At 40.3% G+C, this 24,713-nt stretch overlaps 1 protein-coding gene across 3 annotated transcripts in view; it reads right to left on the minus strand.

The window, feature by feature from the left end:
- Positions 1-24,713, minus strand: part of LRRC8B (leucine rich repeat containing 8 VRAC subunit B) — a 70,946-nt gene that overhangs the window by 25,407 nt on the left and 20,826 nt on the right. For all 3 annotated transcript variants that reach the window (XM_039221829.1, XM_039221831.1, XM_039221830.1), the window contains exon 2: positions 4,471-4,525. The gene's annotated coding sequence lies outside the window, so the exon portion shown is untranslated. The remainder of the gene's footprint in view (positions 1-4,470; positions 4,526-24,713) is intronic.

A 24,713-nucleotide genomic window follows, 5' to 3' on the forward strand; every position in this document is an offset into this window, starting at 1 on the left:
ATTTTTGTGCATGGTGTGAGAAAATGATCTAGTTTCATTCTTCTGCATGTTGCTGTCCAGTTCTCCCAACACCATCTGTTAAAAAGGCTGTCTTTTTTCCATTGGATATTCTTTCCTGCTTTGTCAAAGATTAGTTGGCTGTATACTTTTGGGTCCACTTCTGAGTTCTCAATTCTGTTCCATTGGTCTATGTGTCTGTTTTTGTGCCAATACCATACTGTCTTGATGATGACAGCTTTGTAGTAGAAGCTAAAGTCTGGGATGGTGATACCTCCCGTTTTGGTTTTATTTTTCAGTATTACTTTGGCTATTCGGGGTCTTTTGTGGATCCATACAAATTTTAAGATAGTTTGTTCTAGTTTTGAGAAGTATGCTGGTGTAATTTTGATTAGAATTGCATTGAATGTGTAGATAGCTTTGGGTAGTAAGGACATCTTAACTATATTTATTCTTCCTATCCATGAGCGTGGAATGTTTTTCCATTTCTTTGTGTCTTCTTCAATTTCTTTCACAAGTTTTCTATAGTTTTCATCATACAGATCTCTTGTATCCTTGGTTAGGTTTATTCCTAGGTGTTTTATGGTTTTTTGTGCAATTGTGAATGGGATCAGTTTCTTGATTTCTCTTTCTGTTGCTTCATTGTTGGTGTATAAAAATGCAACCGATTTCTGTGTGTTGATTTTGTACCCTGCAACTTGGCTGAATTCTTGGATCAGTTCTAGTAGGCTTCTGGTGGAGTCTGTCGGGTTTTCTATGTAGAGTATCATGTCATCTGCGAAGAGTGAACGTTTGACTTCCTCTTTGCCAATTCTAATGCCTTTGATTTCTTTTTGTTGTCTGATGAGCCCAGATTTTTAAAGGGAAGGTAACAGACTCCAACTGGAGTATTTACAGATATCTTTAATTCACCATAGGGACTCAAGAACATTTAAGTAGTAGATATGCCATAGAAATAAATTAATTATTTGAGAGAAAGAATTTAGTGAGTGAAGAATAGAACCTCTTTCCTAGATAATAGATCACGTGAGGAAGAACTCATATACCAAGAAGGGCAAAGGGGGAGAGAGAAGCAGGGTCAGTGAGATAAAAGAGAAGCGCGGTGTTTCTGGAGCACAGAAATTCAGGAAAGAGTCTGACATCATGGTCAATAACAGAGAAACCAAAGGAAAAAAAGTGCTGTGTAACTAGTACTCTGCAGCTTCTTACCGATAGCTGTACAGCATCAATCATAAACAATATTCTAAATATCAGGAAAATTAATCATCTGAAGCCCCAGACGCTTACTGAATATGACAATTAACACCACAGTAATAACTCTACAACTCCTTATTAAATCTGAGTTGTTCTGAACTTAAAAAACAAAACAAAACATTGCTTTATTTTTCCTCATTTCTTATGGCTACAGAACACATGATTTATTTAATGTAGATGGGGACTGCCTTTTTAGGAAAAGACATCTCAATTCTTCAATGAGTTTAGCAAGCTACCAAATTCTCTAGAATACATTTAAGATGAAAGAAGTTGCAGTCACATTATAATATCAACACTAGCACATAAGCCACCAGTGGTTACATAATTCTTAGAATATGTAAACAGAAGGCAACCTTAGACCTTTCTGTACCATCTTCATTGTGTATAAAAATGTTTTCTTTTTTTTTTTTTATAAAAATGTTTTCTTGACTCCCTCTCCCACCACCCACAGTGCAATCAAGTGAATCTACATGGTTTTTTTTGTTTGTTTGTTTGTTTGTTTTACTACATGCTCTCTTTTCTAATGTCTAGTTGATAGCAGAGAACACCATACTAATTGCTTCTCCTAATTCTTCCATAGGTGACCTACCTTTCACAAGAGCAGAATCACGTGGGCTATTTAATCCCAGAAAAGACCATGGAGATCAGAGTCCAACTCTTTCCAAGTAAGAAAGTTAAAGTTTAGAGGTGTTTAAGTTGCTTCTCTAGGGCATGGGATTATGGCCAAATTTCCTAATTTCAAAAGAGCTGGGAGGTTGCGAGCATCAATTCTGGCCATCTGTCCTAATTAACGATAGGCCTTCCTAACAAAATAAACAGGGCTTTGTAACATGAATTTGCAAATGTAGTCCAGAATATTTCTTTGTTATATATACATTTTTAACTATAAATCAAAATGAGATTTTTTTTTTAGCTTTGGGACAAACTGGTGTGCTCTAGAAACGCTAAAAATATGATTAAGCCACTAGTCTTAACCCTTTCTCTAAAGTTAACATATATATGCACTCAACTAGGGAGGCTAGGACTACAAAAGCACACCAAGAAAATAAGAGGCCTTGTTTCTGCTTTCATGAGATTTACAATCCTCTTGTGGAGAGAAGACATGCATAGTTGAAAGTCAGCACCACCACGACATGCTGTCACTAGTATCAAATGGGTGGGATGATGGCTAAACCTAGTAAGTACTACACTTGATTCTATATAAATAAAATACCCAAAGAGAATGGGTGAAACATCTTAACAGCAACATTTCTCAAAGAGAGGTCAGGATTTTAGTCTGTAGAATGCCTATTATGTGCCCAGGGGAGTTCTGGGTATTGAGGAAGTACAGATGTGCAAGATACAAAGATCCCTGCTCTCAGAGATCTTACCAAGGAAGAAGCGAAGAGAGACAACCAAATATACAAACATGATAAAACCAGAAATACCACGAAGAATATAAAACTCCTTTATTTGTTTTTTAAAGCATATTTTTAATGTTTATTTAGTTTCAAGAGAGAGAGACAGAATCAAGCAGAGAGACAGAGACAGAGAGATAGAGGATCTGAAGTGGGCTCTGTGCTGACAGCAGTGAACCCCAAGCCCAATGAAGGGCTCAAACTCATGAATCATGAGATCATGACCTTGGTTGAAGTTGGACGCTCAACTGACTGAGCCACCTAGATGCCCCTAGAGCTCCTTTAGATTGGGCAGTCAGGGGCACCTGGGTGGCTCAGTCAGTTAAGTGCCGACTTCGGCTAAGGTCATGATCTCACAGTTTGTGAGTTTGAGCCCCATGTCAGGCTCTGTGCTGACAGCTCAGAACCTGGAGCCTGCTTTGGATTCTGTGTCTCCCTCTCTCTCTGCTCTTCCCTCACTCATGTTCTGTCTCTCTCTCTCTCTCTCGCTCAAAAATAATAAACATTAAAAAAATATTAGATTGCACAGTTAGGGAAGGCCTGAATGGAGCCAGCTATGCAATGATACTGGGGAAGATCATTCCAAGTAGAAGGAGGAAGAAGCTTATGAATGGGTGCAGATCAGAAAGGAGGCCACTGGGCTGGAATGTTAGGAACCTAGGGAAAGCAGAACAGTGAGAGGGCCCGCAGCCAGTACACAGAGTTTGGATAATAAACAGCCCAGGAGTGATGGAAAAGCCCCTGAAGAACCTTAAGTAGAGAAGTAGCTGACCTCATATTAACTTTTATTTTATTATTTTTTTTAACATTTATTTATTTTTGAAAGACAGAGAGACAGAGAAAGAGCAGGGGAGGGGCAGAGAGAGAGACACACACACAGAATCCGAAGCAGGCTCCAGGTTCTGAGCTGTCAGCACAGAGCCCAACCCGGGGCTGGAACTCACGAACCGCAAGATCATGACCTGAACCGAAATCAGCCACTTAACCAACGGAGCCACCCAGGCGCCCTTCATATTAGCTTTTAAAAAATCAGTCAACTCAGTGGATCAGCAGGGGTATTCTGGATATACTGAAGAAGTCAAAGGATCTATGCCTTCATCTATAAAAAGAAGGGTGTTCACAATACATTAGAGGACAGATGCACTGTTCTCACCACTCCTTAACCTAGATTATATATGGTGAGAGCTGGGTGAAACACTTTGCAAGGTATCTGTCATATTCACAATACTAGAGAGTCATACTACTTAATACAGTGTACAAATTTATCGGTCATTATGTCAAAGTCAAAAGCTCTGCCACAGAGCTAATTTAAGATTAATTTGCCACAATTATAAAAGATAAATGATGTTTCTAGGAAGCAATGGAGTATAGAGCTTTTTTATTTTTGACTTAATGTAATTTGGGAAAGCATGGCCATGGTTTACTTATGGAAACATGGCAAATTGACTCTATCCATAAAAAATACTACCTTAAAGAAAAAACAGAAAAATACAGACATGGAGTTATAGAGTCTAAACCTGTCATAGACAGTAAATTCCTCAGATCCTTAAGGTTTAAAAAAATGACAACTATCAAACATAGACACACATATATTTTGCAACATACAAGATGAACAAAGGATAGGAAGATGACATTGTACCAAAATGTACACAGATTTAATTTTCTGTTTATTAACTGGCTTAAAAACATCAAAAGGATTTTACTCAAAATATCTGTAGGAATAACGTCTTTTTACATACTAAGTATTCAGTATTTGCTCCAAGCTACGGTGTAAGAGTACTTATCTTTACCATGTGTTCACAATTCAGAATGTTCATCTTACCCTATGAATGCTGGTCAACTGGAAACTCTGCAATTAGTTTCTATTTGAAAAATTCCTAAAGAGAAATCATAAACATATTGTTACATTTTACCCATCACAGGACTGCTAGCCAAGTTATCCACTCATGCAGCTGGAAGATTTCCAACATCTATAATAACTTTATGAAACAAACAAGAGGTAACTGAAAGAGTGATTGTTGTTAAAGAGATTGCCTTCTGATCTCTTCCAAGGTCATTAACTAAGACCCAAGGAGACACTATCATAAGTTACACATTTAATATCATCACCACGGCAATCCACAAGGCATAAAAGATGAACATTAAATTTTTAATTGAAATGAGATAAACATTATATCTCAGGTACCACTCATTTTACAAATAATAGAAAAACCCATTGAAATTATCTGTGATTCTTATAGAAAAAAAGAGGAAACATGGCAGGGAGTGGGGAGCCAATATTTGGGATAGTTTTTCTTTCCAGTTTTTGTTGCTGCTGTTTTTGGTTTGTTATTGTTGTTGTTTGCTGGCCTTCTAGTTTTACACAACTATGCCATTGTAAAATTCAGGCACAAGATTTTTGCCTTCTACTATTTATCATAGGCTTTTTCAATGTTGTTACAGTTTCTCTAAGCAACATTTTTAAAAAAGATTTTATTTTTAAGTAATCTCTATACCCAATGTGGGGATTGATCTCACAACCCCAAGATTTAGAGTCACATGCTCTACCAACTGAGCCAGCCAGGCATCCCCTAAACATCATTTTTTAAATAATAAAGTTTATTTATTTATAAATTTTTAAGCTTCTTATTTTGAGAGAGAAAGTGTGAGCGGAGGCGGGCATAGAGAGACAGAGACAGAGAGACAGAGAGAGAGGGAGAATCCCAAGCAGGTTCCACACTGTCAGTGCAGAGCCTGATGCAGGGCTTGAACCTATGAACCACGAGATCATTCGTGACCTGAGCTGAAGTTGGACACCCAACCGACTGAGCCACCCAGGTGCCTCCTATTTATTTTCAGAGACAGACTATGCATTCAGGAGAGGGGCAGAGAGAGAGAGAGAGAGAGAGAGAGAGAATCCCAAGCAGGCTCTGTGCTTATAGAGGGGACTCAATCTTAACCTCATGAACCTTGAGATCATGACCTGAGCCAAAATCGAGTCAGACACTTAACTGACTGAGCCACCCAAGAAGCCCAATATCATTTTTGGTGGAAGCGTAATAGTACATGTATATGTCATAATTAAAAAACTTACTTCCCTATTGAATCCTGGATTTTCACTGTTTATTACTAATAATACTGTAAGTATCCTTGTACTCTGTTCATATGATTTCTTCGCATAGATCTCTAAGAGTGAGAGGAATGGGCCAGAGGGCATAAACATTTTAAGCCTCTGATATATAGAAATAATGTATTTCTCAAGAAGGTTATTGTGTTTTCTTTTCTATGAACAATATATAAGTAGCACCCTCAGCAGATGTGGGAATCATCATTAAAAAAACACAAAACTGTGCTAATTCCATTCCAAATTATTTTATTGTTTCTTTATTTTGCATTTCTTTGATGGAGTTGAGTTGAATGCTTTTCAGCATCTTATTAACAAATATCATTAACATTTACCCACACCAGGGGAATATTTTGCTGAGAAGATGTAAGTATAATGACAGCTCTCTCACAATGACAGCTTGTCATCTCAGAGTGAAGTCACTGCTGTCAAGTAAAAAAAACCCAACACAACAACAACAGAATGCCGCTCAGTTTCCGTATCTAGGCTAAAACCAAATCAAACTAATTCTAGAAACTACAGCAAAAGTTATCGCCTTTCTTCCTCCTCAGCAAGCAAACAAAAGCACATGTTAGAAAAATGAAATGTGAAAATACTAAACGACAATGTTTATTCCTACAGAATAAACAGCCCACAGTAGGCAGCTTAAAAGCAGGCAGGACTCGACCGCCAGGGCACCGCTGGCACTGCCCGACCCGTGCGGTCAAGGTCAGTGGCTCCTCCAGCTTGCTAGGCTAATGGGTGTCATAACACTGGCATCACCTACCCCCTCAAAAACCTTTTCTCTCCCCAGTGGCAGACAGGAGACGTGTTCACTTTCACTTACAAAGTCAATTCCAAGATAATCTCAAAAAATGTATTCAGGAAGATTAGAAGAGGATACACATAATGCTAAGAACTGCCTTTCTCAAGTAAGAGCTCTGTGCGGAAGGTTCCCAGGGAGGGACATATAAAGGGAATATCCCCCCACCCCCACCCCACCCAGGGACTGGGGATTAAAGAACAATAGGGGACAATCAACTATGACACAAAAACAGGAGGCCCCCAGCCTTTTACTCTGAAAGCTGAGAAGTCTGGATGCTCCAATTTCCTTCTGGTCGGTAGAGATAGGAGAGATTGACAAAACGAACTCCTTTGTAGTTAAGCAAAGAACGGTTATAAAACTTTGGAATCTGAGAATGGCTTTCCATTTGGGTGAATTTACGTTCTAAGGATGGCCAAATAAAAGCTTTCCCTTTAAGGTTTAGCAAGAAGCCAAAACTCTCTGCATAGTAACCTGATCTCATTTTGAATATGGCAAGAGTCACTGCAACTTCACACTTACTCATCCTGCCTTGGGCAATTCCATAAGTTTAAGGCTTTAGGTTATATAATGTCACCTATCTCATCAGTTTGAAAAGTTCAAACTATGAATACCAGATGTACTTAAAAGAGGGGCATTTCATTTCACCATCTGTCCTACCCTGGGATCACCTCCATGAGTCACTTCCATGAGCCACCTTGACCTCCACAGGCTGAATTCACTGCTCCTCCATCTGTGTTCCTATGACACTAACAGTTCTCTCCCACTGTTTAATAGTATATAATAAGCTAGTACTTCAAGTTTCTTGAGTGCTGGGCCAGCATCTTATTATCAACATGCCTGGGATCGATCTCGGGATCTCTTTCCAGTGCTAGATTAAAAGCCTGCATGTTACGGTGGCTTCCACGTACAGACTCATCCGTGAGGTGTTGAAAACATCTCTGGAAACTTAGCTAGATTAAATGAGAATAGTATCCACCTGAACTTTTCTCAGGGCTTGTACAGAATGTGGGTGAAAGGAAAAAGAAGAGGTCTGCTATTTTACTTCTGGTCAGTTGAGACCTAGGAACTGGTGGAAGGGCAACTTGAGGGGTTCTTTGGCTACCCCTTTCCTTCCCACATTGGGCTTGGCTTTTCCTCTTAAAAATGTTGTGAACAAATATGTAAGAAAGAACAGTCCGAAGTGGCATCAGATCATTAGCCTGCCTAGGGTAACAAATTATTAGCTTAGTTCTTGTTCCCTCATGTTTCAATCCTGCCCCTATCACCACCATAAATATTCAGTATATAACAATTACCAAGTGAACAAATAATACTAGGTCAGGTTTTACCACCCAGTTAGGAATCAAGTACAGAGGAAGAGGCCTGGCTCTGTGAATGGTCTGTGAACTAACCACACACACAACGGGTCTCAAAGGGTGAGAAAGTAAAGCAGAGGGAGGGGACAGAACGTCTGGCATTTCCATCACCCCGTGATACATCCAGAGATTCAGAAGCAGAGGCTAAGCCTTCACTCTTCAGGAAGTAAGGAGAAAAATTCGTATTTGCCAATTTCGCCACCAAACATGACATTTCACAAAACTGAATGGAGAACCGCTGTCAAATTGATTATGACTGGCCGCATTCTAATGATGGTGAGTCATTTTGAATCAGTGATGGAACACTGGATAAATGCCACAGCATTCCTAAATGGCTTTAATATCTTATCAAATTACGATTTCACAATTCTTTTGTACAAACGAAAACTACCACAGGAATAATGCCAAGACCAGGGGAAGTATTGCGTTTTCACCCCGACAAGATGGTGTTAGCATGCAGTTGTGTGCCCACTCGCCCCTTCCACCCACTCCCAAGACCGGGGGCTCCAGGAGGGCAAGAAGATTTCTTGTCTCCTCAGGGTCTGCCAGATCTTAGATGCTCTGTAAATATTGTAATTCCACAATTCCTGTGAGCTCTGATCAAGCTCAAAATACCGTATGTCTTTTGGATGTTTCCAGTCTCATAAAATCAGTACCTTCTGATAGGGAGCACTGTAAAGAATGTTATATCCAGTACAACACATTCCTAACCCAATGACAAATATCGAATGGCCAGGCACTGCAAATCACCCTGGTATTTAGATAAAATTAACTTCTGACCCTAACATTACCCCTCACAGGGTTAATGTTTACCAAGTATTAAATGACCATTAAACACAAAAGATGCTTAAAAATTAATGCTGCTACCCACTCTCCCCCCCAAAATAAGTACAGGTTCCATTCCCCATGCTTCTTCAGCATTTAGGGAGTGCTGATGGTTTTATTACTCTGCCATTAAACTGCATCACAAAGAGCTGGTTAGATGCCTTTCAGCCTCTCCCTTTGAGCTCTTTGTACAGTGTCCTGGGCAGGACCTAACACACAAGAGATTCTTAGTAATAACTAGCTGTTGAATTAAGAGGTAGGAGATAGTACAGGGAAGGCTACCATGACCGGGTATTCAGTGAGGGAGGTATTATGATCACAGCTCTAAAGGTGAGAAAGTTGAGGACTGGAGAAATTAAGAAACTTGCTCAAGCTCACACAGCAAACCCCAAATTCACACCAGCCAGTGCTATGAGCCATCTGCTACACCGCCTCCCCAATGAACTATATAAAAAGGAGTTTTATATAGAACGTGGCATCTCTCTTTTTTAAAAATTTACAATCTATCTGTTAGAGGAACCAAAAGACACACTCTAAATATCCGATCTCTGCAAGTTTCCAAGCTCATTAGTCAGTACTCCATCTCACGAAACAGAATCAACAAATGCTCCCTCCATCCTCTATTATGTAATTAATTAAGACTGAAATGCCAGATAGCCAGCACAAGGGCGCATGCTGCAGGCACTGCTTCTTACAAAGAAACATTCCCCCATCAATTTTATGACAAAAGGAGTAACTAACTGAAGTTGAATCTGTATTTAAATGATATTTTATGAGGTTTTTCTTCCTGGCTTTCCTATTAAAATGTGGTTTAAAGAAATTAATACCATATCCCCTACAGATGACATTCTTTCTGAATGACTTAATAAAGAAGTATCACATGCCTTCAGTATGTTTGTTACTTTTAGTATGTTAGTGCCCTTGTTAGGCCTAGTTCTTATTATAAAACTCTCATGAATGCTTGAGAGACCTGTAAGGGAGCCGCAGCAGAATGGTTAAGGTCAGATCGAACCCTGGCTTTGTCATTTACCACCTGCTTGATCTTAGATAAGCTAAGTATAAATTTTCTCATCTGTAAAATAGGGACAATGGAGTTATTTTAAGAACTAAATGAGGTACCATAAATCAAATGCTTAGCACAGCAGCAGGTACAAAGTAAGCACTCAAAAATGGTAATTTATTAACAGTGTAGCAGCTTTATCTAAAATTAGTCCTTTAAAAGATTGGCTTTAAAGTCTTATCCTGTAAAGAGAAACCAGATTGGATGTTAGGGCGTTTGGTTCTCCACCTAAATGAATGATATGCATGTCGGATTTTGCAGTATATCACATGACCACAGTTACTAGAAAGTGTTGTGAAATGTAAATGTAACTTACCTCAATTATTTAATATATGGCCCAGAGGAAGACAAAGCTATGGGGCCAAAACAATACATGCTGATACAAAGTAAGTTAGACTGAGCAAGGAACCCACACTTTTTGATGCAGTGCCTGTCTTCCCAGTCAAGATTCATGGTGAGATAGAGCCAATGTCACCCAAGCGAAGGCCATGGTTTAAAATCCATAGTTTCATAACAATGTGCATGAGCTTATCGTCACCGAACTATACACTTAAAAATGGTTGAGATGGTACATGTTATGTTATGTTTATTTTACCACAAAAAAACCTATAACCAGGTAAAGTATAAAAACTGCTTTATAGTGAACATAAATGGATAACACAAGTTGCCTATAGTGTAGACCCCAGTGTCACAGAAGGCACACCAACACATACAAAATGTTTACTGTGTCAAATTTGCTTTAGTCGTAATCCATAGATTATAAATACTATTTAATTATCAATTTTGCTTGTTACCTTGAATTAAGATTTGGCTGTGTGAGAGAATGATTCTACTAATTTGTCCAGAAAAGGCATAGATTTTCTTTTATCCTAGATAAATAGCCACATATGAAGCTAACACATTCGAAAATCTTCCAGTGACCATCTAGGTAGGCATGCATATGAGATTTTTCCCCCCTAAAATAACCATCGAAGCACCCAAATGTTTACAAAAATCACCAATAACTTTAGATGGGTTTGAAAAGTACTTGAGCCTATTATTAATCTTCTTTTATTAAGAGGCCAATCTATCAGAAGGTGTCAACAAGGATAGTCTAATGTCAAGGAGGGCTGGGGAGAGGGGCGGATGGGGGGTTGAAGGGTCAGGGCGGGAGTTGGGGGGAAGAGAGAGGTTGGCGGTAATATGGAGAAACTGCGTGTGTGCTGGGAAGCAGTTAAAGAAGAGCAATCACAACCATTTGCTTTAGTGATAGCAGACATACATACTGGGCACTTACACTCATTAATCTATCAATCAGTTCCTGAGACTCTCCTAATTATGAACTCATTTTTGTAGGATTGCTTTGTTACTTCCTTGGTCTCTGGATATGCGGTGTGGAAATGACCATCTAAGACACAAGAGGATAGAGGTAATGATCCATATCAAATGAGAGCTAATTTAATAAGAGAAATCACTGCTCTGCCTCTCTGTAGGGGTATCCTGGAGAAGGTTGAGGGAATGCAGGAATGAGATTGGATATTTAAATAAAGGAATGTAGCCATCACGGTGGCATAGGGAAGAATCAAGACTGCAAAGCAGCATAGCTTAACAGAAAACCCCTGACTAGGTGTCAGGAGACCCAATTTCTACTGCCTGCTTTCTATTGATCTGACAGTATAACGTTGAGTAAGTTACTTCACTTCATTTGACCTGACTTTCCTTACTTGTAATGTTAAAGGGAAAGCCAAGTGATTGACAGACCCTCCACTTCCAGTATTCCACTGCCCTCTGAGTTGATTAATTGCAACTAGAGCTGGGGGACACCTAATCTGAAAAGAACCCTCTGGAGTGGTGAAAATTGAGCAGGTCTTTAAAAGAAAATAGTGACAACACCAGAGAAAACATGAACTCAAAGACCCAACACTGTAGCTTTTCTTAGAAAGAGAGCAATGAATGGTCTACTATTGGCAACTAATAAATCAGTCTCGCTAAAAAGAGAGTAAAAGTCGTTCATGGCAAGAAAAGAAAGTCATCGGGTCAAGCATATTACCAAAAGCACTGATTTTAATTGAAGGTTAAGAGGTAACTGGGAACCATGCAAGCATCCTACAAACCCTTCCTTAAGTACTGGGATTCATCATGATTCAGTCCTTGACCAGTAGCTTCTCTGCTCATGCAATATGTGTTCCTCAGGTGACATCTTCTGCTCGAAAGGGTCATCTACCACCTCTGTATACGTGATCCCCCAAACCATATGGCGAGCCCTGCTTCCTAACTCTAAGCCTAAAAATCCACTCCCTAACACCTTCCTCGCTATCCACTGAGATGTGTGGAAACAACTAACACTCAGCATGTCCCAAACTAAATCCACCATTTCTGCTCACACCCACACCAAACCTGCTCTTCTCCCATCTCTGAATATTGGTAGCAACATCCAGGCTGACAGGTGAATGAGGCTGAATGTTGGCAGTAATACCAAGAGCTCAGGAATCTACCCCAAAACCTTCTTTGCCTCTATTCCCTCAAATCTACCAGTTCTTTTCTTAAACTAGCACCTTCTGCATTCCTGCTACCACTGTCTTGAGTAGAGCCCGTGGAATCTTTGGGGAAGACAAATGAATGTTTTCCTCTCTTGACCTCCTTGGTCCTATTTCCAAATGGCAGCCAGAGAGCTCTTTCTAAAACATATCACCTCCTGATTTTTTTCTTTGTTATTATAAAGACAAAATAATATCACAAGGAGGGGTTGGGAGGCCTGACAATGGAATGTGATGGGAACAAGTGTTATCCAGCTTCTCTTGCTGTTTTATTGGCTCTTGCTCTTTCCTTCCCAGGAACGCTAGGGCTTGACTCCAAAAGGCTGGACAGACAGGGTCACATAGTCTGTGATCATCACTCACTTGAGAATAGCTGGACTAGGAAGAAAGGATGCTTCACCCTGTGGCTCGCTGTGGGCACTCACTCAACCTGGCAAGTTTGCTATGGCTCCCTACCTCCAGCTCACACTGCCTGTGATTCTGATACACTTTGGACTAGCATGGTGAGGAGTAGGGATCTTTAAAGCCTCTAGCTCTGTTTCTATCTACATGTCACTGGTGTCTGTGCTCCCAGACACTGAGCATTTTTACAGACATTTGCTTCTCCCTGGTCAGCAGCAGTCATGGCCCTGGCAGTCAATTCTGGGAATACAGAGCGACTGCTCCCCCCGGGTACATATTCTGGAGCGGCTTTAGGTAAGTGCAAACTGTCCAACTTTTGTTTTTAGTTTTCTACCTCTTGTTCCCCCCATCCTGGGGCCTTGTTGCTGATCAAGTGAAGCCTCACTTCTCCATTCCCACCACAAGCAGAATTAGAGGTAGGGCTGTTTTGCATAGCTGCAGTGTGGAAAATGTGCACTATGAGTCCCCTGCCTGCCTCCACCACCATCTGCATGAGCTTTAGCAAATCAACTCACCCAATCCAGGCCTCCAGGCCTCGCTTTCACAGTATGGACAATCATACAGGCCCCAGGGGTCAATATTGGTGGTAAAGTAAGTATTGTGGAAGTACTTTGGAGTCATTAAAGTGGTACATAAATGTAAAGGTGAGCCCTTACCAAAAAAAAGCCAATGTTTTTTTGCTGGTAAAGTAATTATAAAAGAGGATGCCTTTGGCCTTGGAATATTTTCTAAAGCTGAAACAAAACAACCCATGAAGTGAGCTTTATTTATACCACTTTGGCTCTAAGGAAACAAAACAGTGAGGGTTGCAAGGACACTGACACCTCCTAACATTGAAGTCCCACTACCAAAGTCAAAGGTGTATTTCTGAAAGGCCCAGGATCTAGGTAGACATTTGTGGCCCAAACACAGAATTGCACAGTGAGAAGACAATGATGTAAGTAGAAAATTCCTTTCCAAAGCAACCTTGCAAAAATGGGCTGATAATGGACCATTTCTGTTCTGTCAGTTGGAGAAAGAAGAAAAGGCAACATAACACCCACAACCCCTGGCTCACAATGCCAGCGAGGTGCAGCCATTCCTACCTGCCTAGAACCCAGAGAAGGCCCTTTACAGCATTCCAGCCAGCTGACACCGTCCATCTCTTCCCTGGAAGAAGGTATAGGAAGACTGAAGCATCCAGCAGGGGCATTAAGAGAGAAGGAGGTCATTTTGAAAGAACAAGCCCTCCCGGCATCGATGTTTCTGGTAAAAAGCCCACTTTCGCCCGGGTGTTAAATCGATGCTTCACGTGTGCAACTTGGATAATGGCTGCTGGGAGTCAAAATCGCTGGGTTTCCACCTGCTCCTCTGCCAGAGCAGAAAAATGTCTGGTTCACATTTAGAGCAAACGTGGTGAGATGCCTTTTCCCACGCTGTATGTGTGTCTTACAGTGCAGCCCTATTCTGACTCTACCTCAAGTTAGTGCAAGACTCCATGGGTTTAAGGGCTCAGTCCCATAAGGCTGCTCCCACGTCAGACTCAGTCCCAAGTCCCAGGACCCAGACAACCCACACTTCTGTCTGACTTGGTTATAAATCCAAGGGTTCCCATAACCCCCTCCTTAAGTTTGATCATTCATTTGAATGACTCATAGAAATCAGGAAAACACTTACAAACCAGTAGGTTTATTATAGAGGATACAACTCAGGAACAGTCAAATGGAAGAGATGTATATGGCACGGTATTTGGTGATAGTCTCAGTGGGAGGGTATGTGTGTGTAGCTTCCGTGCCCAATCTGAAGGTGCCACCCTCTCAACACCAATCAGAAAGCTCCCCAAACCCTGTCATTTAGGGGTGTTTATGGACGTGGATTACATAGGCATGGCTGACCTATGTAAATCACTGGCCATTGGCAATTAAACATCTCCAACCCCTCTCCCCTTTCCCAAGGTCAGACTGAAAGTTCCAACCCTAAGATACCTGGGTGGCTCAGTCAGTGCCTGACTTTGGCTCAAGTCATGACCTTGCGGCTCCTGGAGTTTGAGCCCCTTTTTGGGCTCTGTGCTGACAGCTCAGAGCCTGGAGCCTGCTTCAGATTCTGTGTCTCCCTTTCTCTCTGCCTCTCCCCTGCTCACACTCTGTCTCCCTTTCTCTCTCAAATAAAAAATAATTTAAAAAAATTAAAAATTAAAATTAATTTTAAAAAAAGTTCCAACCCTCTAATCACATGGCTGGCCCCTCTGGTGACCAGCTCCCAACCTGAAATTCTCCAGGGGTCCACCCAGAGTCACCTCAGTAGCATAAACTCAGGTATGCCTAAGAAGGGCTCATTACAAGTAAGAAAAAAGGCGCTCCTATCAGGAAATTTCAAGGGTTTTAGCTCTGTGCCAGGAACCAAGAGCAAAGGCCAAATACACATTGTACCACTGCTGCCTAAGAACAGCGGCACAGGAGGGTTAATTCCTAGTCAAAATAGGTGCAATTTGGAAGAGTGCAAAGCAGTACATTTAGAAGCTCAAACTCACCATCAAGGCCCAAATAGGACAGTCATTCAAGCCACTGACTTCCTGAGTCATGACTTATAGATATTCTTCCTAAGGGAAGCCTTCCCTGCCCACTCTGACCAGGCCCCATCACAATGAGCTCTTTTATTTAGTTTTCTCTCTCTTGCTTTCATAGCACTCTTCACACACCTTTATACAATTGTTCAGTTAAAAGTTTATTTCTCTCCCACTAAACTACAAGCTCTATGAGGTCTGGTCTACACGTATCATGCCCCTGTATTCTTATAGGCAGAAGCTGCTATTAAACATTAAGTGAATGGATAAAAGGATTAAAATGAGACCTCCCTGCTTGGAGTAAAGACCACAACTTCCTACAGCCACCACGTCATCTGCCGTTCTCCAAATTCCACTTGACATGCAGAAGCCCCTGAGACATTTAGCAGATTCAAGACCTAGCAGCAGAGAAGGGAGGTTTAGCTCAGCCATGGCATTAAAGGATAATTTTGGGCAGCTCAGGGCATGTTGAAGTGATAAAGCAAGGTCAGGCTTCTAAAAGAACCCACAAATAACTAAGAGGAATCAGGTAGAATGGCCACATTGCGAAGGTGACAGGTTGCGTTTCTGCACACGGGCTTGGCTTTGGGCTTCAGAGGTCAGCCGGATTCTGCAGCTTCATTTGGTGCTAGCAAAGGAGAGAAACCTGGGAATTTTAGAGTTGCGATAGCTTCTCGGGAGACAGAAGTCACATTCCCCATCTGGAAGTTCAACACATGACTTCTAAATCAGGGTGGGGCTTTGTCTGGCTCAGTGACAAATTCGGCTGCATGAGAAGCATAATCTCCGGGTTAGTGACCTAAGTTTCTCCTTTGTATGCAGCAAATGAATCTACGGTTATTTCTTAGCAACCAAACTTGAAAGGCAGAAAGATTGTGCCAAGAAAACTACTGGTGTGTTTTTTTTCCTGTGTCCTTTTATTCCCCCTTACCACACACAAGAAATAATATTTTTCCATTTATATTTGACAACACCATCTGTTTTTATTGTGGAAAGTCTTACCTATTTATGGAAGCCAACGACTTAGCTGCTGTTAGCTGAGCAGATGTAGAAATAAAGAGGACCCTCTATACCACCAACTTGTGTCGTGGCCAGCGATGGGACCCCAACAGAGAGTGTGACAGGATGTCCTATCCGGCATCCACCCCAGCCCTAGGTACACTCAACAACGTGACCTATCTTCCACGAAGGCGCAAAGCATCAGCCCAAATGTTGAAGGGAATAGAAGGGCACTGAACTCAGAGACCCGACCTTTGAGAGGAGCTTACGAAATAAAGCATGAATACAAGAAAGCTCAAATGGATTACAGTTGCATCTTAGGGCAATATACACGAAAGGAATACTTATGGCATAGGATTTATGAGTGGACCATGAAAGATGCATAGGACTTACATAGGTGGGAGATGAAGGGATAAGTGGTCAAAGGGATGAGAATAATATGACACATGATATTTTCTGTGGAGGAATGGAAGAACAAATAAAGATGGTAGGAAGATGCCAAGGTGAATTTTAGGAGTTAGTGAAGAGATATATACAGATGGAGTAGAATTTTTGAGATGGAAATAATGGAAATAAGCTAATGATGAGGGTCAAATAGTAAAAAAAAAAAAAAAGTCTCCAATGCCAGGCTAAAAACTTTTCAAGACCTAGCTCAGGCCTTATTAGTGTATAACAGCCACCTGAGAAATGATTGTTTTAGGGTCACTTTATATTAGTTTAATTTTACTTTTAGAATTAATAGCCAAATATTTTTATGAAAGCAGAAAGTAATTTAGGATTTGATCATATAACCAGTAGGGAACCATTGATAGTGTCTGAGCAGGGGAATGATGGAAAAATACATTTAAGGGCTTATTAGTATGTATTAGGGAAATTAATTTGAAAGCACCAGAAAAATTCATTGCAGGGGGTTGGACAAGAGGGGGAGGCCTAATTCTATATTAAGATACATATCAGATCACCTCATAAAATAAAACATAAATGGGCTACAAAACTGAGATTTTTCTCAGGTAGAAAAATAGTTATGCTTAAAAAGTTAAATTTTCAGATTAGCCATTCAAATGAGGCACCTGGACAGAACAATTAGATTTTGAGGGAGCAGACTTTTCTGCTTCACTGGGGTTTTCAAAAGAGAAATGGATTTGATTAGTTTTTTGTTTTGTTATGTTTTACACTAGATGGTACCTGAAAACTTTGGTGAAATTAGAAGTTCTGGGGTAAAAATATCACTTTTAGTATTAACAGCCCAACACCTCATGCAATGCCGTAACACACGTGAACAGTCTTTTTAAAAACACAACACAAAATGGCGCCAGATGGACCAGTGGCCATGTTTAACACACCATAAGCAGGCCATCAGCTTAAGAATATACTGGGCTCTTTTTAAAAAATCCTTAGGCATTATGTCACTCACCACGCAATCAAGCCTCTGCTTAAAATCAAGTTACAATTACTCTAATTATGGGCCAACATTTCATTTGCTTCTCAACTGGTGCCTAATCAAACAGTTCTGTAGACAACTTCACCACAAGGTAACTTAATTAACTCCAGCACCAAAGGTTTTTTTTTTTTAAGCTTTCTCTGGGCAACCGATTTACCAGTTCAGGCGTCAGAAATCTTATTTCTATAAAAATTACTACATGAACTAAGTTAAAATCAAACCCAAATGCTTCCACCCATTACAAAAAAATATGCTTCTGTCATAAACACTTTATTTAAAATTTCCCAGCAACAACAGGCTGGTGCGGACAAACCAGGAAGTGAAACCAAGTATGATCACATTGTGAAAGCCGAATAAAATGAAAGAATATGCTGGAATTAGCTGAAGCACTATTAAAATTTCATTTAAAAGTCCATCCCTCTGGAAACTTCAATTTAATTAAAGCAGTAATAAGAGGAATTTCAAAAGCATAAGTCTTCATTTTGTTGTTTGGCAGTTTTCCCAATCAGCTATGCAAATGTCTTGTCCTGCAGCCAGGCTAGATCATCTGAAACGTGAGCACTCACCCAGCCCGCCTGGTGAGTGGAGAACGCGGGTAGGCTAGCATTTTCCATGCCACCAAATCTACTCTGAAACAAAACAATCACAAATCCTTAACGACTTGCTTTGGAGAAATCCACCAATTACTTCTAAGGTAACAAGCAAATCCCACTTTTCCTAATTGTTTTGCGGGGGTTACTATCATTCCCTTTATCCCACTGTAAATTAGGAATTCCCTGAAAATAGGGACTATATTTTACTGTTCAATTCATCTTTTTAATTTAAAACATTTTTTTAATTTAGAGAGAGAGAGAGAGAGAGAGAGAGTGTGTGTGTGTGTGTGTGTGTGTGTGTGTGTGTGTGAGCAAGGGAGAGGGGTAAGGAGAAAGAATCTTAAGTAAGTTCCATGCTCAGTATGGAGCCTGACATGGAGCTCAAGCCCATGACCCTGGGATCATGACCTAAGCCAAAATCAAGCGTCAGGTATTCAACAGACTGAGCCACCCAGGTGCCCCTTGACCAGTTTGTTTTCTGAGTACTAAGACTCAGTGATCCAGGCATAGTAAGAGTTATAAGTGTCTAATGATTCTTATTGTCCAAGGATGTTTTCCAACAAGAGTTTTCACAGTTTATATTCTTCTTCGAAGGTAGACACTAAGCAGAATCATAAACTCCTCCACACCACTACCTTATCTCTTGTTCCTAGGAAACTGCCTGAGGGAGAGGGGCTACAAGATAGCCATGTAAAAATGAATTCTGATTTGCTGATTATTTATTCTTATTAATTGTAAGTATGATTTGAAAAAATTATAACATTATAATGCAATATTTTTATGGGCATTTTTTAGAAATTTAAATAAATAAGGTAGTTGCAGAAAATGCCTACAACTTTTTGAAGCGATCAGGCACCCCCATCACCACACACACACATTGCAAATGTGAGTGTCAGTGCTACTCTGCAGACAAAGCAGACACACTATTGCTACATGTCAGAATGAAATCCAAAAGGAAAGAAAAATGCGAACAATTACAAGCAGGGACAGACAAATCCATTGGCATGTATATGTGGCCATATAAAAATACTGTGTATGTATATACGTGCATAACAGTAGGAAAATTATGTGAGTATTGAATTCAATAAACATTTGACAGCCTACTCTGTGCAAGAACTAGTACTCTTAAGAAAGTGAGGCAGTTCTAATGTTGTGCTATGAAAAGGTTGCAGAGACTGCCTAGGAGTTGAATCCTGAGTTTGTCTGCGGACCCGTGAAAGAAGTCAGTATTGAGGCAGGCCAGTTTCCTAGATGGGTTCTTTCTCTCTAGTCACCTTGCTTTCTTCCCGTTACTCTCTCATTCCCTGTATCAAAGACTATTCTTTTCTATAGCATCTGAAACTTTATACTTTTATTCATTGGACTCTCCTGACGGGAAAATTTATTAAACGTTTGCTATGGTGTGACATGAACAAGACAAAAAGGAATAACAATCTTTAAATGAGAATTCATTTTATTTTGTATGTTATCTTATATTTACCTTAAAACATGCATAAAAGTTAGCAAGATGGGAAATATACACTAAGAGATCAGGCAACAGGAAACTATATTATCAAGAATTAAATGGTATAGTTGAGACAGTATGATTGAAATGAGATACATTTGCACAATGCTTTAAAGTTTATGGAGCATTTTTTCCCCATAAGTCATGCAAATCATTTGCTTGGCTTTATGATAAGGACAGCAGCCCAGGGAGCAAAAAACCATCGGCCTAAGCCATGTTTTGTGAACAAGTAATGAATGAATATTCATAGTCAGAGGGAGATGACTTCACAAGTAAGTGACATAGTGAGGTCATTAAGATTCCAGAATGAAGAGTATGGCTTCGCTTGACTCACAAAAGAGAACCATGAGAGATTCTAAAACATAACGCCAGCCATATTTCAGGAAGACTAACCCTGTGGGGCATGGGAGATAAACGGGGCAGGAGGAGACAGACAGAATGAAGGCAAAGGCTCCAGGTAGGATCCTACAGTAGTAAGTTAATAACTAAGTAGCAAAGACCCGAATAGGGGAGTGTCAGTGAAACTGACCAGGGGTGAAGGAGTTTAAGTAGCATTATGAGAGAAAACCTGATAAGCACTGGCTGTTGGGAGAGACAGGGAAAAGAAAGAAGAATAAAGCTCGGCTGGTAAAAGGCTTTATCGTAAAGTGCTAGTTAATGTTCCAATATGCACTGGAAGACCAATGAGCAATCCCATGAATTATGTTCTTTCACTTTAAATCAAGGATAATTTGTTAACCTAAGGTTTTGTACCTATATAAAGGGTTTGGCATCGCTAAGTTTTGACTCAGTATTGCTCTCAAGGGTTAGCCTGGTAGGAAAGATGAGGAAGGTGAGATGAAGGACATTTAGGTTCAGGTCATAAAGAGGCCTGGGCACCATGAAAATCTCATTGTCTTCCCAATCATGAACTGCCAACTCTTTCACAAAATATGTCAGGGTATCTATTTCATTTTACTTTAGTAAAAAAAAAAAAAAAGCTGCTACCTCTCCCATGGTACTTCAATTCTCATTTGTGCTTTAAACTGACTGGTTGTAAAAACAGTGAATACATTTGGTTTATCAACAGAGTTAATAGCAACATGAAGGCATTTCAGATGTGCTGTGTTTTGTATTTTTAAAACCATCAATCCTTTCTTTGCTAGCTTTGATAGAGTTGGAAAATGTATCCTTGGGGACTCTAATTCTGGAGAATATTTCCTGTTTGTTTTTCTCTAATTTATCTGTTTGATGTACTAAATAATTATTTAGTCTATTGTCTGGATCCACCCACTAGGCAGCAAGCTCTGGGAACACAGGGCTTTTGCCTGTAGGGTGCACTGATGTATGCCCAGCACTTAGCCCAGATAGTAGGGGCTCAATAAATAATAGTTGAGTGAATCAATCATTGTCCTGTGATCATGATACTTCAAGAATTTAACATGTGTTTTTCCTTAGCAATCATGTCTCATGTGCATGCTTCAACTTAATCTTGAACCATGGCTTCCATTTATAGACTCTGAAGAAATTCTTTCAGGACCTATACTGTGATGGGGCCCCGCAGGGCACTGAAGGTTATGGTTGCAAAGTAATTAACATAGGGAAGACTGCGGTCAGGTCTTAGTACCTCCCGGGTTCTCCTGAGATTCCTCTGTCTTGCTCCGTCTTAAGAGGGTGAGTCCTGATTCTCGTCCTACCCATGCATCTCTCATTTCTGGTTTCCTGCTCTCGATTCCTGTTTCTGTCTAGGCTTCCTTCTGATATTCTGACCTAGGTTACCTGAGTTTGACATCTGTTGTTTTCATTGCTTGACACTTTTTTTTTTTTGTGGTTAAACCTACAGAACAGTCTAAGTTTGTATTTCTACACAGACCAGAGACTCACATAAGTTAAAACTACAAAACTGATATTATACTTTCTCAAGGTTCTTACTGTACTTTCCCGTCCCCATTATAGAACCTAATAATATCCTCACCACGCTGTTTGATGATGGGACAATCACAGCTGACCACTTGTATTCCTGTATTCAACATAATTTTTTTCTAGGCAACTGGATTTAGTTAGGATGAATTAGTACACAAAGACAAGAAAAAACTACGACCATAATCTAAGTTCCTATTAATGAAATGAGGGGCCCCTGGGTGGCTCAGTCGGTTGAGCATCTGACTTCAGCTCAGGTCATGATCTCACAGTTCATGGGTTCTCACCCTGCATCAGGCTCTGTGCTGACAGCTCAGACCCTGGAACTGCTTCGGATTCTGTATCTTCCTCTCTCTCTGCCCCTCCCCAACTTGTACTCTGTCTGTCTCTTTTTCTCTCTCAAAAATAAACATTAAAAAAAATAATGAAATGAAAAGGACTTCAAACTTAAGGAAAAAGAGACCTATTCTATGCAATTTGTGCTACACATTTTCCACCTGGGGTCTAGCTACGTGTTAGGAAAAAATATTGTGCTTGTGCCCTCTTTGTGAAATGCAGTCAGTATATCATCTACACTATGCTTCTTCTTAAGCCACTGGATTGGATCTAATTTAATTCGTAGGCCAACAATTCTAAACACATCACTTGTATCAGCAAGGCAATGTTTAGAAAGGTTCTCATCATCTGCACAGAAGACAATTCACTTGACAGCACTCCTTTCTTGAGCAGTGACTCAAATCAGCTAGACTGAAAATAAATCTAAAGGGTACACAGCTGTCATGTAATCTGAAGTAGCCCTATGAGCAATAACTTGATTCATTTTTTCCTATTTGTACAACTGGTTCTGCAAACAGATTGCAATCAAACAAATGTATTTTTTCCCTACTTTGAAGAGAGTTTTTGAGTGTTGTGGCAGTGAGGGCGGGGAGGGTTCTTCTGGATTCCTCCATCCTTATAGGTATGGCAAACTGCACATAGTGATTTCTTGATTTTTATTTAACAAGAAATAGACATTTAAAGTCAATGGTCTAAGGGCACCTGGGTGGTTCAGTGGGTTAAGCTTCTGACTTCGGCTCAGGGCATAATCTCATGGTTAGTGAGTCTGAGCCCTGCATCAGGCTCTGTGCTGACAGCTTGGAGCCTGGAACTTCAGATTATGTGTCTTCCTCTCTCTTTGCCCCTCCGCTTACTTGCATTCTGTCTGTCTCTGTCTCTCAAAAATAAATAAATGTTAAAAAAAATTAAAAAAAAAAAGTCAATGGTCTATGTGAACAAGTTACAAATAGGGCTCTACAATTAGAGAAGAATACTTTATCAAAGAGATGTTGGCATCCAAGTTTGAGGGACCGACAGGTACCTGACTATCTACTGGGTATAGGCAACTTATTTATTTTCATTGTAGCATTCCTTAATTGTTAACTTTGTGTTATGGGAAATTTTAAACACATATAAAAGTAAAAGAGGGGTATCGTGAAGCCCATGTGCCTATCACTCTGATACAACAATCAAAAAAATACCCCGCCCCACTGGATTACTTGAAATAAATTCTAGAGATCATATTTTATCTGACCTATTTTAGAACAAATCTCTAAAAGGTCTAAAGTTTTAAAACATATAACCAGAATACTATACTCATACCCAGTGGTGTGCAGGTAGATACTGAACAACCAGTTCTCCAAGGAGGAAAAAAAGGTCCTGATTTGCAGTCTTTGCTAAGTTGCACGGCAAAACCATTCCCACCACAGCCAATTTCAAGCTACTAACACGATGGCCCTGAATGTGGGGTTGAGAAGAAGTGCACAGTCACCGCTATCCAGGACTTCCACTACACAGACACATGATGCATAAGTAACCTTAAGAGCTTGGATAACAGCAATTATAGTAAAATAATTAGGAAGTGAAGTTTTGAATATCGCTTTTATTTTAATACTTAAAAAGTTTGTATAATTTAATTATTTAATGGCTGTGTTTAATAGTTGGCTTGGAAAGTTCCTGAAAATACAACAATCGGCTCTTGTACACTCTAGCATGCCACTGAATCACATTCAAATAATTAATGATTCCTTAATATTACCAACTATCCAAATTTCTATGACATGTCTTTCCTCTTTCTCCTCAGCAGTAGGGTATTATTTTTTTTTTATTTTTTTATTTTTTATTTATTTCTAGGAGAGAGAGAGACAGCGTGAGCAGGGGAGGGTCAGAGAGAGAGGGAGACACAGACTCTGAAACAGGCTCCAGGCTCTGAGCTGGCAGTCAGCACAGAGCCCGACGCGGGGCTCGAACCCACGAACCGCGAGATCATGACCCAAGCGAAAGTCGGACGCTTAACCAACTAAGCCACCCAGGCGCCCCTAGGGTATTATTTTAAACAGGAAAGAAGTAGATTCAGAAAGCTACACCCAAGTTCCTGGATTTCCAAATGGTTCAGAGCCGCCATGTACAACCCAGTCGGCTGTTAAAGTCTTTTTTCAGGAGATTAAATTAGATTCTGTCACACACATCTCCCTTCATATTACTAGGGAATCAAAGTAAAGATTTTATTTCCCTTCAACTGCCCATTCTTAGGCCCACAAGAGACAGCGTCTGGGAAGGAGGAGAGGGACTTGGCAGAAGGGAAAGTAAGTCCCTAGCAGGTAGGCAACTATGTCCCACCATGGAAACTTGGGTTTGTAAAAAGTTCTCTTTAAACGTGCTTCCCAGAACGGAATATCCCACATCAGATGTGGTGGGCCTACTTGGATGTAAGTTCAATTGTGGCCATCTTTCCATCCTTGACGAGGATGCCAGGGTGCACTCCAACTCTGCCTTAGCCTCGCAGTAAGTAAGACTTCAGTCCGGTCAGTGAGCCAGAGTCTACCAGTACTCACCCGGACTCTACAGGGTACAGTCTCAAACACCCTCTCTTATCAAATCTCATCCCCACTGCCTTTCCAACATCTCCCACTATGCATTTGAACAAATCCTTTATTCCAGATAGGCCAGCCTACCCACTTCTGTACCATGTTTATATTTTAAACA

Source organism: Hyaena hyaena, unplaced genomic scaffold (assembly GCF_003009895.1).
Source record: "Hyaena hyaena isolate Hyena2069 unplaced genomic scaffold, ASM300989v1 scaffold_1025, whole genome shotgun sequence".
Lineage (NCBI taxonomy): Eukaryota > Metazoa > Chordata > Mammalia > Carnivora > Hyaenidae > Hyaena > Hyaena hyaena.